The following is an 18,984-nucleotide window of genomic DNA, read 5'->3' as shown; positions in this document are numbered from 1 at the left end:
GCTTGAGGTTAATTTATTTATTTAAAATTATAAAATTTGATCAATTTCACATTAAATTTAATTAATTTATCGTGATTTCATGATTTTTAATTAATAAGAAAGTGTGTTAAAATAATGTATTGAAATTTAAAAGGAATGGCTTAAGAAACTGTTGGTAACGTTACTCTTATTTATAATTTTAAAATTTAAATAACATTTATACTTTTTTTTAAATATGTAATTAATGCCTTGGTAAGTGAGGATGCTTTTAAAGGGAAAAAATATAACTTTCTATTGGCTCATAAAAACACTAGAATTGGTATATTAAATTCAGTTATTATAAATAAGTAGTACTATAAAAGGATTTTCGATGAGTTACTTAAAATATAAATAACTTTTTTGTGAGTTGCTTAGTTTTTATACGTGTACATATAAGATAAAATATAAAATATAGAAGGAAAAAAAATTGTGAGTTAAATATTTTTTTGGATAAAAACTTATATTGGAGAGAAAATTAAATGAGTTTTTTTTTTCAAAATTGAGATGGCATAAATGAATCCACTTAAAGAAATAAAGTAGGTGGTTTATTAGAAGTGTATTGACAGATGATCTATTAATATTTTTTTTTTTGAAAAACATCTATTAATATTATTACTCCGTGAAAATATTTTTAACTAATATAATATATTTTTATTGTAAAGTAGAGGTTTTAAAAAAATAAGATTAAATTACATTTTGAGCTTCCGTGTTTTTAGTGGTATGTAATTTTAATCATCTTATTTTAAAATAAAGATAAGTAATTTTTTATTCTAAAAATACATAATTTTAATTTTATTATTAATTTAGTATTCATTAACCATAAAGTTTAAGTGTTGAATTGTAACCTCAAGTGTGTGGTTCAGCGGTAGGGGCTGATCCATGCTTAAGCAAGGTCAGGGATTTGAATCCTGCCTTATATATACAACCGCGTTAAATTTTGGGGCCGGCTATCCCACCCTTTGAAGTGCCATACTCCAGGAACGAACAAACATTAAAAATGTTATTTAGTTTATTTTGTAATTGATTAGATTAATATATAACATTATTATAAATTAATTAATTAATTTTTTTTAGTAATGTTAGTAAATAATATTATTTTATTTATTTTAATAATAATGATGTTACAAAGTATATTTATTTTAATAATTTTATTAAACAACATTATTTATTTTATTTGAATAACATTATTAAATAAAGCTATTTTAATAACATTAATAATATATAAAGGAAATACCTTTTTATCTCTACTTTTATTAACATTTTTATAAATATTATTATATTTTAATACTATCTCTTTAGGATAATATATATATATATATATATATATATATATATATATGTGTGTGTGTGTGTATTTAGGAAGAAGAAATTTAAATAAATTAATTTTGATTGTTTTAGTTTAGTTTAAATTTGTCAAAAAAAAATGTACAATTTTAATCAAATTAATCTTATCAACAATGAGGTTAGTTTGATTTGAATTAATTAGGTTTTTTTCTATGTAAAATGATTTTTTTTGAAAAAAAATATAAATAAAAAAATACATGATTTTGTTCTAAATTTCAAACATAGACCTATTATTAAAAAATGCAAATGACATATTCAAGTGTAATTGGTTTGCACCAACTTAAAAATAGCACAAAATCACAAAAATAAATTATTATACCATAAAATTTCATTTTAAAATAATATAAGCATTAAATAAGAGTGATCAATTCTAGTCTTAGGATATTAAGTTTACAAAGTGCAAATCCAATATCCAAAATAATGAAAGTTGGATTTTATTGGTTTGGTTTGAATGAGACCCACCAATCAGCTAACAAATCAAAAACAATTTAATTGGTTTGTTTTGAATTGTTATGTTAATTACGTTATTTATGAACAAATGAATATCCTCTTAAGCAAACATGTGTCTCATGGCTAATGTGGGTAAAAAATGTTTTGAAATGATTTCAATTTTGACAAATCTTCTTCCTATGATTAATTACAATATACTTTCATTTAAATGAATAATGAAACATAAATATTAACAATCACTAATAATAATAAAAATTAAAAGAGAAAAAAAAAAGTTTGTTAATCTAAAATTTCAACATGATAGATACACTAGACATGATCCATAGGACCTCTCAGTGTAATTGTGCACCCACTAATCAAATCACAATAAACAATGTGAAATGTTGGAAATGAGTATTTGATAAAATTCCTTATAAAATTCATAATGAGAAGGACAACCCTAAATATGTTTCTTGGTAAACGAAAATTTCATTTTTGATAAAGTTGGAATTGGTTACAACGAGAAAAAACAAGTGAAGTCTTGCAAAAATTTCTTTGCTTACACAAAAACTTCCAATTCATCCTTCATAAAGTGTTTAAATTAATAGAAAAGGTCATTTAACTTCTATTTGTCATTTTTAAAATATTGCTCGCCCTAAGTATAAGATATGCTTAGATTCCTAAAGAATTAAGTATTCAATCAACCTGAAGGATTGAGTCTGTAAAATGCCTTATTGATTTTGTTTTGTAGGTCTACTTGAAGACCAAAAGCTCTGGTTGGCATTTTGAAAATGGGTACTCCAATCATATAATAGGATACAAGACTGAGTTTCATCATTTTTTCTTAGAAAACAATGGACATATTGCATATAGAAATAATAATAAAAATGAGTAGTATACTTAGCACTAATTGTAACCGGAATACATATATAAAAAATGACACTTTTATTCTCATAAAAAATAGTTCCTTTTATATACATTCCAACAAAATGTAGGGTATACATCACATTAATAGACATTATATTCACCAAAAAAATTAGATATTGGTAAATAGATATTATACCTTCCTTGATAAATTTAACGATTATGTTATATATATATATATATATATATATATATATATATATATATATATATATATATATATATATATAATATATTAGTGAGATGTATAGATACAATAAATATATCCTAAACTTATGAGACTAAAGGTGTTATTTTTTACATATACATTTCCAATAGGTTACTACACTTACAACAACATAGTTACTAGGCAACAAAAAGCATAAACATCAACTAACTTTAGATTTTTATGCAAATAGTATTTGAATATTCATGTAACAATATATAGGACAAAAAATATAAAGCAATCTCTACTTATAACAACTTAAAACATAAAGTCCTTAAGTGAGATTACAACACAATCCTATATATATATTTACAAGTTCTAGAACTATAAAGTAATAAAATCCTAAGTTATAGGTCAAGCTACGGTAACTTCTTAATTTTATGAAATAAATAAAATAATTTACCTTTAATAAAAATTATATTATAGACTTAGATAATCAATTAATTAAGTTTATAATATAAATAGTTTTTGTTAATTAAATAAATAAGTGTTTTAATAATAATAAAAATCAAATTTTTGACTTAATTAATATAATTAATAGGATTAGTGATATAATTGAAATGTTTTTGGAAAGAATGGACAATGGGTTATGAAGGAGTCTTGGGTTAGACTCTTGAGCTCAACCTAGAGGCTTATTAATAAGAATAAGAGGGTTAAAAAATGATCTTAAACTCCCCAGTTGATGGAGCTACTTGGAGGAGATTGAAGTTCCTTCAAGCTCTCCATGCTTAGGACCGAAAATGCTCTTGAGTTGACCTTGAAAGAGATCCGAAACTCCTTGAAGAAAGCTCCAATGGAGTAGAAGTCTTTGAAGATGATTCGGTTCTCCTTAGCTTGTTGTAGAAGCTTGAGGAACCACGACAAAGTTTGAATAAACTTTGAGGGAAACCTAGAGTGGAAGTTCTCTACGGTTTAGGGACTCTTGAGTTGAGAGAAATCTGAAGATTTAATCTCATTTATGTTCAAAAGTGATTACAAATGTAGTGTTTAGGAATTTATAGGGAAAGGTAGCTTGTAGGAGAAGCTATCCTAAACCATGGTTCACTAGGAACCATGGTAGGGTAAGCTTTAACCCCCACGGTTTAGGAAGCTTGTAGGAGAAGCCATCCTTGACCATGGTTCACTTAAGAACCATGGTAAGGTTGCCTTAACCTTCCAAGGTTTAGAAGCTTGCAAGGCAAGCTTCAAACCTTGAAGAGTAACAAGTGAATTTCGGCCAAAGAACAAGTAGGAGAGCTAGGCGGCCTTGGTTCATATTTGCTCCTTGAATTAATTCAAAAATGTTTGATTTGGTTTAGTTAGGTTCATCATATGATGATGAGACCTAGCTAAATCAAATCTATGAAAAATTAGGAGTAAAATGAGTCCAATATGTAAAATTTTGCCTAGGCCCAGTTCTGGCCCAATTACTTGTCACACCCCAAGCTTTGCTAAATGTCACCCCCTTTTCCCTACTGAAAAAATAAAGAATGAGTGTGTCAACTAGGGAGGTTAAATGGAGTTAAACTCTCCAAGTAACCTACCTCAAAATCAATATACAAACACTAGAAAAAGCTTAGTAAAGTGCCTCACAAATACAAAGGCAAAAATAACCTATACAAGAGACTACTATATGTACAAACAAATGAAAAGGTCTTTAAGATCATCTCATTCCTCTTGGTTCTTTTAAGATATCACCTCTTGGATTCCTTGGCCTTGGCCATAGTCTATCATCCCCTCCCTCTTGAAAAGGATTTGACCTCAAATCTCGAGGGTCTTCATGATTATTGGCCACACCTACAAATATATAATAAGATTCATTAGAGGTGATATTCTCAACAAATAAATGTGAAAAGTATATCCTAGTAGGAATCCTTTCACGGAACCTAAAGAAATCTATGATACTAGACCTACTAATATAATGACTAGGATCCTCTCCTAAACATAGACTAGGTATATATCTAAATTCTAAAAATGTGCTAAAACTATAATTATAGCACACTAAAGATTTAATCCTAAAAATTAAAATATCTTGCCTAAAGTACCCTATGTGGAAACCTAGGCACTTCCTAGAAAATAAGGAAAATACTACTAAGAAATTTCCTAAACAATTTTGGATTATATTATTTGTTGGATAGTTATGAAAAGAATTTGTCATAAGGAACCTTGAAGGTTCATATGTTATATCCAACAAATAATATATTCCATAAATTGGGTGCATTATTGACACAACTAAGGTAGGACAAGTCCTACAAAAAGGAAGACTATCTACCTCGGGCACCACCAAGGAAGTAGCATGAGAAGTAGAACTAAATGAAGTCCACTTCTCCTTCACAAAATCTTGAAGTTGAGATTCTTTTTCTTTAAAATTAATGGATTTGTGAATCTCTTCTTCAAGACTAGTGGCAGCGTGAGGGTAAGAGTTAAGGTCTTTATGAGTAAAGAGAATAGTTTTTATAGGTTCTTTAGTGATAAAGCAATTCTCTTTAGACATAATTCCCTTAGAGGATATTTCTTCCTCTTTACTCTTCCCTACCTTTTCTCTTTTTCTTTTGTTTTTCATTTGTGCTTGATCCTCAGCCACTTGTTGAGGTGAGAGAGGATAAAGTACAAATTTCTTTTCCTTGTGAGTGAAGGAAATTTCATTAGTAAGACCATTATGTATAATTTTCTTTTCAAATTGCCATGGTCTTCCTAACAAAATATGACAAGCTTCCATTGGTACTATATCACATAAAACTTGGTCTTCATACTTCCCAATGGAAAACTTGACCTTCACTTGTTGGTCAACTACTATGTCACCATCCTTATTAAGCCATTGCAAATGATAAGGTTGAGGATGTGGCATAGTAATTAAACTCATCTTTTTAACCAACCTAGTGCTACAACAATTGCACCATGAACCACTATCAACAATGAGAGAACAAGCATTATTTAAAATATTACATCTTGTATGAAAGATGTTCTCTCTTTGTGATAGGGTACCACTAGGTTGATTATGAAGGATTCTCCTAAGCATTAGGAGCTCTCCTTCATAAGGATAAATTGGCTCCACTTTGGTCCTTTGAAACTTTGTTTCAACCTCACTCTCACTAGAAGAGGAGGTAGTAGTTTCTTCTTGACTACTATAAGTGTCATGCCCCCTTAAGATCATGACTTTCTTTGTAGGGCATTGAGAAGTAATGTGGCCTCTCCCTAGACACTTGAAACATTTAATATCACTAGTCTTTGTGCTAGTGTGTGGAGTGTGGGTACCTTTACCCTTCTCTTTGTTCTTATCCTTATTCTTAGCTAATTCCTTGGAGGGTTCTAAAATATTTTTCTTTTCAAAAGATTTTTCCTCCTCCATGTAGTCTTTCTTAAGAGATCTAGAGTGGGAGCCCTCTCTTTTAAAAGGAGATTTTCTCAACATTTGTTGTTCTACCCTTACACAAAGTTGGACTAAATCATTTAAGTCCCTGTAGGGTAGTAGCTCCACTTGGTCTCTAATCTCTAAATCAAGACCACTTAGGAATCTAGCTACAGTTGTGGCTTCCTCTTCCCTAATACATGCCCTCATCATTAAAAGCTCCATTTGTTGCCTGTACTGTTCTACAGACATGTCCCTTTGTTGGAGCCTTTGGAGCTTGTTCATAAGCTCCCTCCCATAGTAGGTGGGAATGTGCCTCCTTCTCATTACACTCTTAAGATCATTCCAATATTGAATTGGAGGATCATTGTGGAGGCGTCTCTCTCTCTCTAGAGCTGTCCACCAATACATGGCATGCCCTTGGAAGCTAAGGGTAGCCAGAGGGACTTTTCTCTCTTCACTTACCCTGTGGCAAGCAAAGAGTTGCTCAACTTTCATCTCCCAATCTAAATATATCTCCACATCATCTTTTCCAAAAAATTGTGGGAGGTCAACTTTGACTTTCCTAGGTCTTGTAGTTCTTCTAGGTGGAGGTTGGTAGTGATCCCCTTGATTCATGCTTTCACTAGGGGATGTATAGTGGGATTGTGAGCTCCTACTCTTTTTCCTATGTTTCTTCATATCTTCTTTCAATTTTTCTTCCTCTTGCCTTAAAATTCTCAACTCTTCCTCAAGATAAGCAAGTTGTCCTTCTCTTTCAATTCTTTCCTTCTCTCTTTGAATGGACTCTTGCTTTTTCCATAGTTTAAGTGATTTGAGCTCTTTAGTGATGTAAGAAAGACTTTTTGGAGAGCCATCACTTTCACTATGGGAATTTTGAGACATTTTAATTCAAGAGATAATTTTCACACAAAAATAGTTTTTATGAAAATAAAGTTTTCAAGTGCTTTAGACTTGGCACTTGGAGGTCTAAGAGTACAAATTGAACTTTGGAGGGAGGTGAGCTACTAAAGAGCCACTTAATAACCAAGCCTCTTCAAGTAAAAATCTCTAAACCCCCTTGTACTTTTGTCTTGCACAAAACAATTTTCACAAAGAACTTTTCTTAAAGGAAAAATAACAAGCAAGTGCCTATGTGTACAATTTATAAGATGCTTGAAAACATAAAGAGCATGAAAACATAAATTGCTTGAAAACTTAAAGAGCATGAAAACATAAATTGCTTAAAACATAAATTGCTTGAAAACTTAAACTAGACGTTGAAAGCAATTAAACCTAAGTGAGAGCTTGAAAGGCACCAAAGACCTTCAAGGACCACTCTCACAAGTACTACACGTGATTACTATAAAAGTTCTTAAGGAGAGATGGAGATACACCAAAGGCACTCCAAGACACTCCTTAATAAAGGCCTTGTACAAAAATTTAGAAAACAAAAAATTACAAGGTAAATGAAATTCAAATTTGCTTCAAATGAAATGTAAATTTACACTCCAAATGAAATGTAAATTCACTCTCAAATGAATTTAGTGGCTGCTCCTAATTTCAAGGAAAACAAATTAGCCACTAATTTAGAACAAATTTAGAGACGGATTTTGTAATGAAAAACTAGGTTTTAGAAACCAAAATTTCCGTCACTAAATTTAGTTCTAGATTTTCACAAAAATTTTTCACAATTGGTTTAGTTTCTTGTTGCTCCAAATCAGCCACCAACTGCAGCCTCACAAGGTGTTTCACTCCTCTCTTTAGAAGCAACTTTGATGTTAGTCACTTCTAGGTGTTTCCAAGAGCCTAGCCACCAAGAGAGAACAAACTCCCTAAGCAACCACCAAAGCCTTCAAGTGGATGTCCTTTGCCTTGGCCTCCTACACCTTTCAAGAAGCACTCAACCACCTTCAAGACTGAATATTAGTGCTAAAACTGAAAATGAACAATTTAGGAAAGCTACACCAATTGGTAGAAGAGAAATGAGACAAGACTAGAAAGAGTTCCACAAAATTTGACAAGCAAAAATTAAGGCAAATTTTAGAAAGCTAGCACACAAAAGAATAACCTAGGAATGGTACTAGAATGGATTAACAAATCAAAAGCTAAGATTATGAACAAAAACAAGACACAATATGTGGCTGGACCAACACAAAAAATGTCACACAAAATAGATCAAAACCGAGAGCAATATTTTCTCAAATTTTCACTCCTTTGGCTTTTCTTTTGCTATTTTCTTTCTTTTTCTTTTGCAAAATATTTTTCTCTTATTTTTATTTTGATATTCAGGAGTTTCAATGCCTTTTAAAAACTTATAAGTCTCGGATTTAATGTAGAAAAACTGCAGCAAAATTTCTACACAAAACAAAGGTGTTCACATGCATGTTTCTTTTCTAGTGCTTCACAATTTTGTAGTATTTTAGGTCAAATTTTTAAACACTATTTCCTTTGTTTTTCTCATGCATATAAGACACTCACACCTCTGTTTTGGCTCTGTTTTAAGGCTAAAAAAATTGCACAAAGTTTCAGCCACAACACAAGACACAAGGAAACCTAATAGGAGAAGTGTTTAACAATTTTTTTTGACAAAAACTTTTAACAAGACATAATAGAAACCTAACTCTAGGAAATTTGCTAGAACTAATAGCAAATTAAGAACTCAAACATGTAAAGCAAAAGCACATATAGGAAGGTTCAGATTTAATAAGAAAATACACAACAAATTTCGGACTCAATCAACACAACACAAAAACTAGGTCAAAACAAGCTAGTCTAGGAATCAATGACATTCAAAGGACTACACATGACTCTAGACAAAACATATGATTCAAAAGCAAAATCTAAACAATATGAATGTTGTCCAATCACGGACACATGTTATAGAATGAAGAGACTCAAGCAAAATTAAAAGCACAAGTATAGGAACCTAAAGCACAACAAAATCGGTTTGATTCAAGAATTAGGAGACAAGCAAATATGAATCAAACAATTATTATGTGACATTTTGGATCCATCAAAGTGTGAATAAAATCTAGATCCATTCAGCAAACATAAGAAGACATGTAATAGAAGGAAGATACAACACGGATTCAAGTAGAAAAGTTTGGAAACAAAACCTCAAGAGCACTAGGCTCTGATACCAAAAATGATGGAGCTACTTGGAGGAGATTGAAGTTCCTTCAAGCTCTCCATGCTTAGGACCGAAAATGCTCTTGAGTTGACCTTGAAAGAGATCCGAAACTCCTTGAAGAAAGCTCCAATGGAGTAGAAGTCTTTGAAGATGATTCGGTTCTCCTTAGCTTGTTGTAGAAGCTTGAGGAACCACGACAAAGTTTGAATAAACTTTGAGGGAAACCTAGAGTGGAAGTTCTCTACGGTTTAGGGACTCTTGAGTTGAGAGAAATCTGAAGATTTAATCTCATTTATGTTCAAAAGTGATTACAAATGTAGTGTTTAGGAATTTATAGGGAAAGGTAGCTTGTAGGAGAAGCTATCCTAAACCATGGTTCACTAGGAACCATGGTAGGGTAAGCTTTAACCCCCACGGTTTAGGAAGCTTGTAGGAGAAGCCATCCTTGACCATGGTTCACTTAAGAACCATGGTAAGGTTGCCTTAACCTTCCAAGGTTTAGAAGCTTGCAAGGCAAGCTTCAAACCTTGAAGAGTAACAAGTGAATTTCGGCCAAAGAACAAGTAGGAGAGCTAGGCGGCCTTGGTTCATATTTGCTCCTTGAATTAATTCAAAAATGTTTGATTTGGTTTAGCTAGGTTCATCATATGATGATGAGACCTAGCTAAATCAAATCTATGAAAAATTAGGAGTAAAATGAGTCCAATATGTAAAATTTTGCCTAGGCCCAGTTCTGGCCCAATTACTTGTCACACCCCAAGCTTTGCTAAATGTCACCCCCTTTTCCCTACTGAAAAAATAAAGAATGAGTGTGTCAACTAGGGAGGTTAAATGGAGTTAAACTCTCCAAGTAACCTACCTCAAAATCAATATACAAACACTAGAAAAAGCTTAGTAAAGTGCCTCACAAATACAAAGGCAAAAATAACCTATACAAGAGACTACTATATGTACAAACAAATGAAAAGGTCTTTAAGATCATCCCATTCCTCTTGGTTCTTTTAAGATATCACCACTTGGATTCCTTGGCCTTGGCCATAGTCTATCACCAGTGTAACGTAGTAAGTTGGTTCAAGGTTAGTGGATGCTAGAGGGAAGATTATTTAAGGCTTTCTCTAAGAACGGAGCCTCATAAGCTCATTCTCAAAGAAACCTAGAGAAAGATTTTAGAGAGAATGACTCTGGTCCGTGAGCTCATTTCTCTCCCAGATTTCTCTTATTGATTCTTCTCTTTCTCTAGATCACTAATTTATTCTATCTTTTCTTGAAATTCAAGCTAGGAAGCTTGTTGTGGAGGATTGAAGTTTGTGGGTTGAGCTCGGAGGGAAAAATCTTCTTCTTCTTACTATTCTTGGCCATTTTGAGCCAATCTTCAGGTAAGGGAAGCTAGAATGTAGATTGATTGGTTGCATGTGAGTTTAGGAACTCAATTGGTGCATGAATGTTGAGAATTCAATGGTTGAATTGAAGAACTTCTTGTTTTTAGGGTTTCGGGGAAAATTGGGATTTTTTGGTGATTTTGATGCACTGAGTGGTTGCATGTTGAATCTGAGGTTATTTTTGAGTTGTATGAAGTTTATGTATTTCATTTCATGGATTGCATGTGGTTGAAGTTGTTGATTTTCAGGTTTTGAAGGAATTTTCAAAGTTTTTTTGAGGTTGCTGTTTGAATTTGTGTCGGGCGTAGTTCTTGGCGCCGGGCATGCATTCATCAGGGGCCACCATTGTCAAATCACGCCAGGTGCGAGGCTAGTCGTGTCGAGCACGATTTGAAGTGGGAAGTCTCTGGATGGACCACGCCAGGCGTGAGGGAAACCATGTCGGGCGTGATATCAGTTGATGGCCTTGTAAATCAAGATACTGATATGGTGTCGGGCGTAGGGGGGGTGCGTCGGGCGTAGAGACCCTCAGTGGTCTCTGCTTGATTTTGGTGCCAAGCGCAAGATGGGTGCGCCAGGCATGGAGACTCTTGGGAGTCTCTGCCTACAAGTACGCCGGGCGTGACAATACTACGTCGGGCGTGAGAGAGCTTTAGATCTCTCGGGTTGGGTTCAGGCCGGGCGCAAATTGACTTGCGTTGGGCGTGGGTATGTTTGATAAAATGTTGAATAATGATGATTTTTGTAGCATGATGAGTTGAAAATATGATGATAAATTGTGTTGTGGAGTTGTATAACTATATTGTAGTATGGTGAGTTGAAAAGTTGTGTGTTATCTGAGTTGTTGAGCCGAACTGAGCTGTTGTGTTGCTAATTCCAGTTGTTGAGCTGAATTGTGTTGATTGTGCTGTGATGATAAGTTGTTGATCACTAGGACTAGGAGAGATGTTTTCGAAGTTACTCATCCCACTGTGTGGATTGAGAGTGTTGTGGTCCTCTGAGAACCCAATTTGTTGAAAACCCTCCTCGAGAAGTTATCCCTTGGAGTGGATGATGTGTTGTTCTCCTCTAGGACTTAGTTAGTCCCGTGTGTGCGCAAGGTTGAGGCACACGTGTATGAAGCGACCACGGTATAGGGGCCAAGTCGAACTATACTGATTACAAGCGGTCAATTTGAGTAAAGTACGAAATCGGGAACTTAGTTCCTAACCGAGTATCGGAAGGTTGTAGTATTTAGAGGATAGTCAATAAGCTAATCCCATAGGTGACTTAGTTAATCTAGCTAATGTAGTGGTAGGCCTAAACGCAGCTGTCTTGTCTTGACATAGTACTATACTTCCTTGTTTAAGTGGCAAAGTCTGAGAAACCGTTATCATGTTGTGGATTGTTATCCAAATTTGCTGTTTACCTAGCAAGCCCAAAAAGTTTCTATGTTTTCGGTTCGGTAGGACCTAACCACTTAAACTACTCACCCATGTTGTAGGAGATCTCCAAGTTGAAATGCGTGACGATGCATAAGTTGTTGATGAGTTGATTCTGTGTTGATATAAGCTGAATATATGTTATTGAGTTGTGAAGCTGTGGTTGAGTTGTGTGTTGTTATGTGTTGTATGTTGAACTATTTAGGATGATGATAGTGTTGTTGTGTTGTAAGTTGTTTATACATATGTATATTTTGATTCTTTTCACTAGCTTACCCTTTTGTTTCCATGTGGTGTGGACTGCGATGATCATACATGGTATGAGAGCAGAGTAAGGATAGGCTGGAGAGTAGCAGTAGTGCCACAAGTGGTGCTTGGAGCTGATTTTTTGTGTAGGCTACCTTGGAGTAGCATTTTGTTAGTAATGTACATTTTTGGCTTGTTAAGCCTCCGTGTTGGATATATGTATATATTTTCTTATGTATGTGTGTGTGTGTATATATATATATATATATATATATATATATATATATATATATATATATATGCTAGTGGTGTGTGGTGTTGTTCTATAATGTGACGGTCATGGCGGGTCGTTACACCCAGGATTTCAAGTTTTAATAATAATAAATATAGACCTTTTTAAGAGAAAATTTTTTCTTTATGATGAATGTATATAAGAAGATTTGATTAAGATGTTTAGTTATGTTGACATTAAGTCTCAAACGAAACACTACATCTGTAAAAACATATACTCTTAGTTTATATCATTTATGATGTTTGATAACATAATCACTTTTGAACCAAATTAACAAAGTCAACTCTTATCGAGAAACACCCTTAAGTTTGTCTCTTCCATGAAGATAGGGATAATGTAGAAAAAAAAATACAAAATCACAATCGAAGAGAAAAAAAAAAAGAAAAACAAGTTTTTGCTTACCCCCTTTGGCTCCTTTACAATGATATTGTTTGCCCTCTAGGGTGTCTCTTTTAAAAAATTAAAAAATAATTAAAAAAAGAAGAAAATTATGGCTTTTGAAAATATTAATGATTTTTTTTTCATTCACTATTTTTTCTTTCTCCCGTCTAGATGTAATGACTCGCCATGGCCTTTACACTCTATGAATCATGCAACTATACTAGTCGACCAAGATAACCATTAACTGAATAATAATGTATATATGGATACACAAGTAAAATAAATAAAACCTTTATTTATACAGATACAAATCACCTAGAAAATATGTATATAAATATATATAGTCATCCAAAAACATGGTACCTGGTGCCGGTTAAGGCCTATAACTAATACATCCTATGTTAATATGACATCAGGACCAAAAAATCCCACACTTCCGCATCGATCACCACAATTCCAAGCTAGCCCTAACCTGCTCCCATACAAAATATGATCATTGCAATCCATCCACATGAAAACAAAAGGGTAAGCTAGAATTCAACAAACAACCATACAAGCATAAGAATAAACATCTATGTTACTCAATTATCAAGTCACCAAATCATGAAGTCAAACACCATGTACTTCATCATAATAACAATCATGCAATTAAGCAACACATGAAAGATATCAATTTATATCTATCATCTAATGCGTCATCACGCATTCACCTAGGAGATCTCTCTAACAACAAAACAATATAAGTGGCACCTCATCTTACCGAAACCACTCCAACCATTTTCACACCCAGTGCACCAGCTCAGTCACAACAAATCGGGATATTAATCCCCACTTGGGTTAACTCAAATGATGTCACTTACACTCTTGAAAGTCTGGTTCCACCATCACGTATAACACAACTGGGTACAAGCTTACCACGACCTTGGCATGCATTACCAAGTCATTTGTGGAGTTTGCCCACAAACTATCTACAAGGAACCACTCACCTTCCCCAGTACTTGATTAAGGAAATAACGCTCGATCTCATACCCCGCTCCAACACTAGCTAAGGACTCATAGTAGACTCACCCAAACCAGTGGCTTATCCAAACACCACTCTCACCCAAAACTAGTGGCATATCCAAGCACCACTCTCACCCAAAACCAGTGGCCTATCCAAGCACCACTCTCATCCAAATCAATAGCCTATCCAAGCACCACTCTCAAGAGACTCTATGTGAGCTCTTATAGTTCAAAAACATTTTCCTTCTCCCCAAGTTCTAGGCTAGACACATGCCATAAGGCATCACATGCAACAATGCATCATACATCATACATGGTCAATCCACCATTATGATCAATATCATCCTCATATGAAAGTACATACCAAATCATGTTTAAACATTCATATATATCATTACCAAGCATACATATGAATCAAACACCAATTTTCATCATATATCATACATATATGAACCAATTATACAACATATAACAACTTTAATAACACATAACATGTTCAACACATATTGTTCCTCATCATACCACATCTCTACAACTTATTCAACAACATTTAACCATAATACAACTCAAACCACAAGCTTCCAACATACAACTCATCCATCATGTAAGCAACCATCTTAATTAGAATAGAATTTTATTAAACTAAGTCCCCACGCTCAGCGTAGAAACTCACGCTAAGCCTCAGTCTTCTAGAGGCACAACTCAGCTCTCACGCTAAGCATAGAATCCCACGCTCGATGTCAGTCTTCTAAAGGCACATCTCACTCTCACGCTAAGCCTAGAATCTCACGCTTAGCCTCAGAGTTCCAGCAGCATTCAAAATTGTCACGCTAAGTGTGAAAACTCACGCTTAGCGTCCCAAATCCAAAAAATTCATACCAGTAGATGAACAACTCAAATCTCACAATCCTCTCAATCCATGCAATGATCAAGACATGCAACCCAAAATACTTCAAGCATTAACATCATATAACTCAGAAAATCAAAGAAGATCGACATGCATCCACAATATTTCAAGAAGATCATCAAATTTTAGCTTTGCCTCAAGAACAACAAAGACCGCTATTTCCACACAAAACCCCTTTGAATCCTCTCCACATTTTGTAGATTTCACAAATCTACCAACATTAACCTTCAATTCATTCAATAGCCCCACATTTTCAACCCAAAACCCTAAATCTTAGCTTCCCTTACCTGAAAATTGGCTTAGAAATGCTAAGAAGAGGAAGAAGGAGAAGAAGTTTTGAACGGTTGACCCATATAATTCAATCCACTAAAATCATGCTTTCTAGCCTGAATTCAAAGAAGAGACAGAAGAAATTAGTAATCTAGAGAAGAAGAAGAATCAAACAGAGAAATTTGAAAGAGAAAAGAGATCACGGACCCAAAGTCCTTCTCTCTAAAACTTTTCTCTAGAATTCTTTTAAAAATGAGTTTATGAGGTTTCGTTCTCAGAAAAAGTCTTATATACTCTTCTTTCTAGCATTAACTAAACTCTAAAGAATAACTTACTGCATTACATTATACATAACTAAATAATCATCTAATAGTTTGCACCTTCTTATTATTTAAAAAAGGAAGGAAAAAAATGTTCAGAGTTGGATAACTTCATGTATATTCCTAATAAATAAAATAATAATTTTGAAGTTGGGTATAAAAAAGAAGTATTTCATAATTCGATAGTAAAAATAGTATGACTTCGCATATATATTTTTTATATAAAAATATTTATTCATCACTTCGGTTGTTTATCCGATAGCAGTAATTAATTTTTTTTCTTCATATTTTTACCTTTAATTAGTATTTACTTTATACATTGAATAGGATAAATATTTTTATATAACTAAAATTTATAATAAAAATATTTATATATTTATAAATTGTATCATAAGTAATATTTACAATAATTATTTATATATAAATTATTTATTAAATTTTGTAATAAATAAGTTAAATTGTGTTGTAATTATTTTTAAATTCAAATGAATCAATAATTAAGAAAATTAAGTATATAAATAATGATAAAAATATTGTAGTTTGAAAAGATCAAGACAAATATTTCTTGACTAGTTAGAGGATAATGTTGAAATACATATACTAAGAAGTGAAAAGAGAGCGATGAAAACATGTAATTATTGTCTTATAATAACTATTGACATGGATTAAAAAAATTAATAAATAGATAAAAAATAATTTTACAAATTAATCTTATTCTTAATTCTTTTACTGAAACCTATTTTTATAAAATATTACACTTACTATGAGATTAATTTTTTTTTCTTATAACATTTATTATGAAATAAAAAGAGTAATATAAAAATTTTAAATATAAGTGAAAGACACATAACATTCATTTATACTACCGGCTTCGGCCTAAAATTTTAGATGTTTTAGCTTTTCTTTCTTTCTTTAAAATTATTGATGCTTTACAAATTTAAGTTGTCTTAGTGTCTTTTTTCTTTCACATGTACCCTTATTTAATAATCACATCTAACAATAAAATTATTATTATTATATTATTAAATATAAACTAAATATACTATCTATAAGTAGTATTAAATATTTCATAATGTGTATGTACTAACCTTTGTTAGTTAAAAAATGAATTAGGACCTCTACTATTTTAAGTTTTAATTATAACAAAACAATGTTTTTGAAGCACAATCTTTAAAGACATATTTATCTTAGATGAATGTAATATATTTACATTCGGTCTATAAGTATTGTTTGTGATAGACAAAGCTATACAAACCTTATTAAATGATACTATTGATTATAAAATGAACTGATACTTGCTCTAAATAATTATTCCCTTGTAATATAACGAAAATAATATGATCCTAGGTTCAACAATTGAAGAGAAAGTATGTCTTTATGGAGGAGACTTAAAGCACTTGAGGGAAAGTTACATTGAAATATGAATAAATAATTAGTTAAGGTTTTTGTCCTCCACAAGAGAACCTTGCCACTTGTTTGCAAATACAGTGTCTCTGCCAAAAGAAGTCAACTTACTCAGCCAACAACTTGTAAAGCTGACTTCCTCTTATTAAGGCATGTTAAGCACACAGATGTCTCGATGATATACTCATATGATTTATATTTAATTTAATTAATTATTTGATAATAAAAATTTATTATAGAATAATAATAAATCCTAATAAATATATTTTATTAATATAGTATGATTTCATTTTAGTTATTAAAAAATATTATGCATTGTAATACATAGAAAAATGTGTTTATGTTGAAACAAAATCGTCATAATACATATATGATAATTTCTATATAATTTTAAAAAAAATTTAATTTTAAGTTAAATGATCATATTTAGTTGTTAATAATAATGATAATCTCTAAAGAGAATGAGTCAAGTGGGAGAATATTGAAAAAAAATATTATGTGATTCATATAATTTATGTTTATATGTTTAATTGAATTATTCTATTAATCTAATTAATTATTTGACAATAATGAGTTGTTATAGAATAATAATAAGAAGAGTCATTTCATAATAAATATATTTTATTAATTTTTAATGAAAGAACTAATAAAAGACTATTACGACACAACACCAAAAAAAAAAGACTATTACAACGATAATAAAATAAATGATCTCTAGTCTTATCTATAAAAGAAATATATAGTGTTTTATTATTTAATAAACTTAAAAAAGGATAAAAGTTAGAAAATTCTATATTTATCTAAATATTTTATTATTTATTTAATAACAATAATTACAAAATATGTTTTCTCTAAAATTTTATTTTTATTACATTGACTAGAAAAGAAGAGCATTAAATGCTAATAATCAAAAAGTTGTAACGAACTTCTCCACTGTTCAAAGACTACAATAGACAAAATAAATATGAAGACAATATTTATAATTAGTAAAATAGAGAATGAATTCAAATATCGAACTCCAAAAGACTTAAAACATAAGAATATTACTAATGTTGAAAGTAAGTATATTAAAAAATAAAAATAAATTTTTTTTTGCTGTTTTAATTTATTATATAAAAATAAATCTAGAATCATATTCCGACAATAACATATAAGATTTTACATTAAAAAATAATAAATAAAAAAAAACTCCAAAAAATATTCTTATTGAGTCTATACATAAGTTAATATATGATTATTCTTATTAATAATCTTGAATTAGAATATACAATTACATTAAATATTTAAATAAAAAACTTTTCCGCTAAATAATATTCACAAAAAAAAAATGTCTCTCATACCAGAGATATACACATTATTCGCACAAAATCACATAAATTAATAGATAGTTTATTTCATGCACCATCTCAATTTTAAACTCCAAAAATATGACTTTCTAAAGATTCTTAGTACTAATTTAGAGATGATTTATAAAATTATTATTTATCGTATTTTCCCCTAAAAGGAGAACCTCGCCACAAACTAAGACACCAATAAAGTCCTTCCAAATAAGGTGACTACAGCCAATTGGAGGAGTCTCTGAATTCTGAAACATAAAGTCCAATGTTCTTGGAGTGGGAAAAAATCACCACCCACTCTACATCATGATATCATCCAGGGTGAAAAATAATCATATCAAGTAGATTCAAATATATTTAATTCTTGAAGAATCTTTTGAGTTTTTTATAATATAATTCTATAATAAATTAAAGATATCATATTAAAATTACATTTTTAAATAATTATAAAAATATTTTTATATAATTTATTTATTTGTTACACTCTTTTTCCACTAATTTAAATTAAATTTAATGGTCATATACCGATAATAAAAAGTAATTTTATACTATTCATTATTGGTATAAGATTTAACTAATTTACTTTAAAAGTCAATAACTTATTATAAATGATAATTTATAATTAGATCACAATATAAAATTATTTTACATTGTGGGTGTATCAC

Source organism: Cajanus cajan, chromosome 3 (assembly GCF_000230855.2).
Source record: "Cajanus cajan strain Asha chromosome 3, NIPB_CcT2T_4, whole genome shotgun sequence".
Lineage (NCBI taxonomy): Eukaryota > Viridiplantae > Streptophyta > Magnoliopsida > Fabales > Fabaceae > Cajanus > Cajanus cajan.
This window is presented reverse-complemented; position numbering follows the sequence as displayed.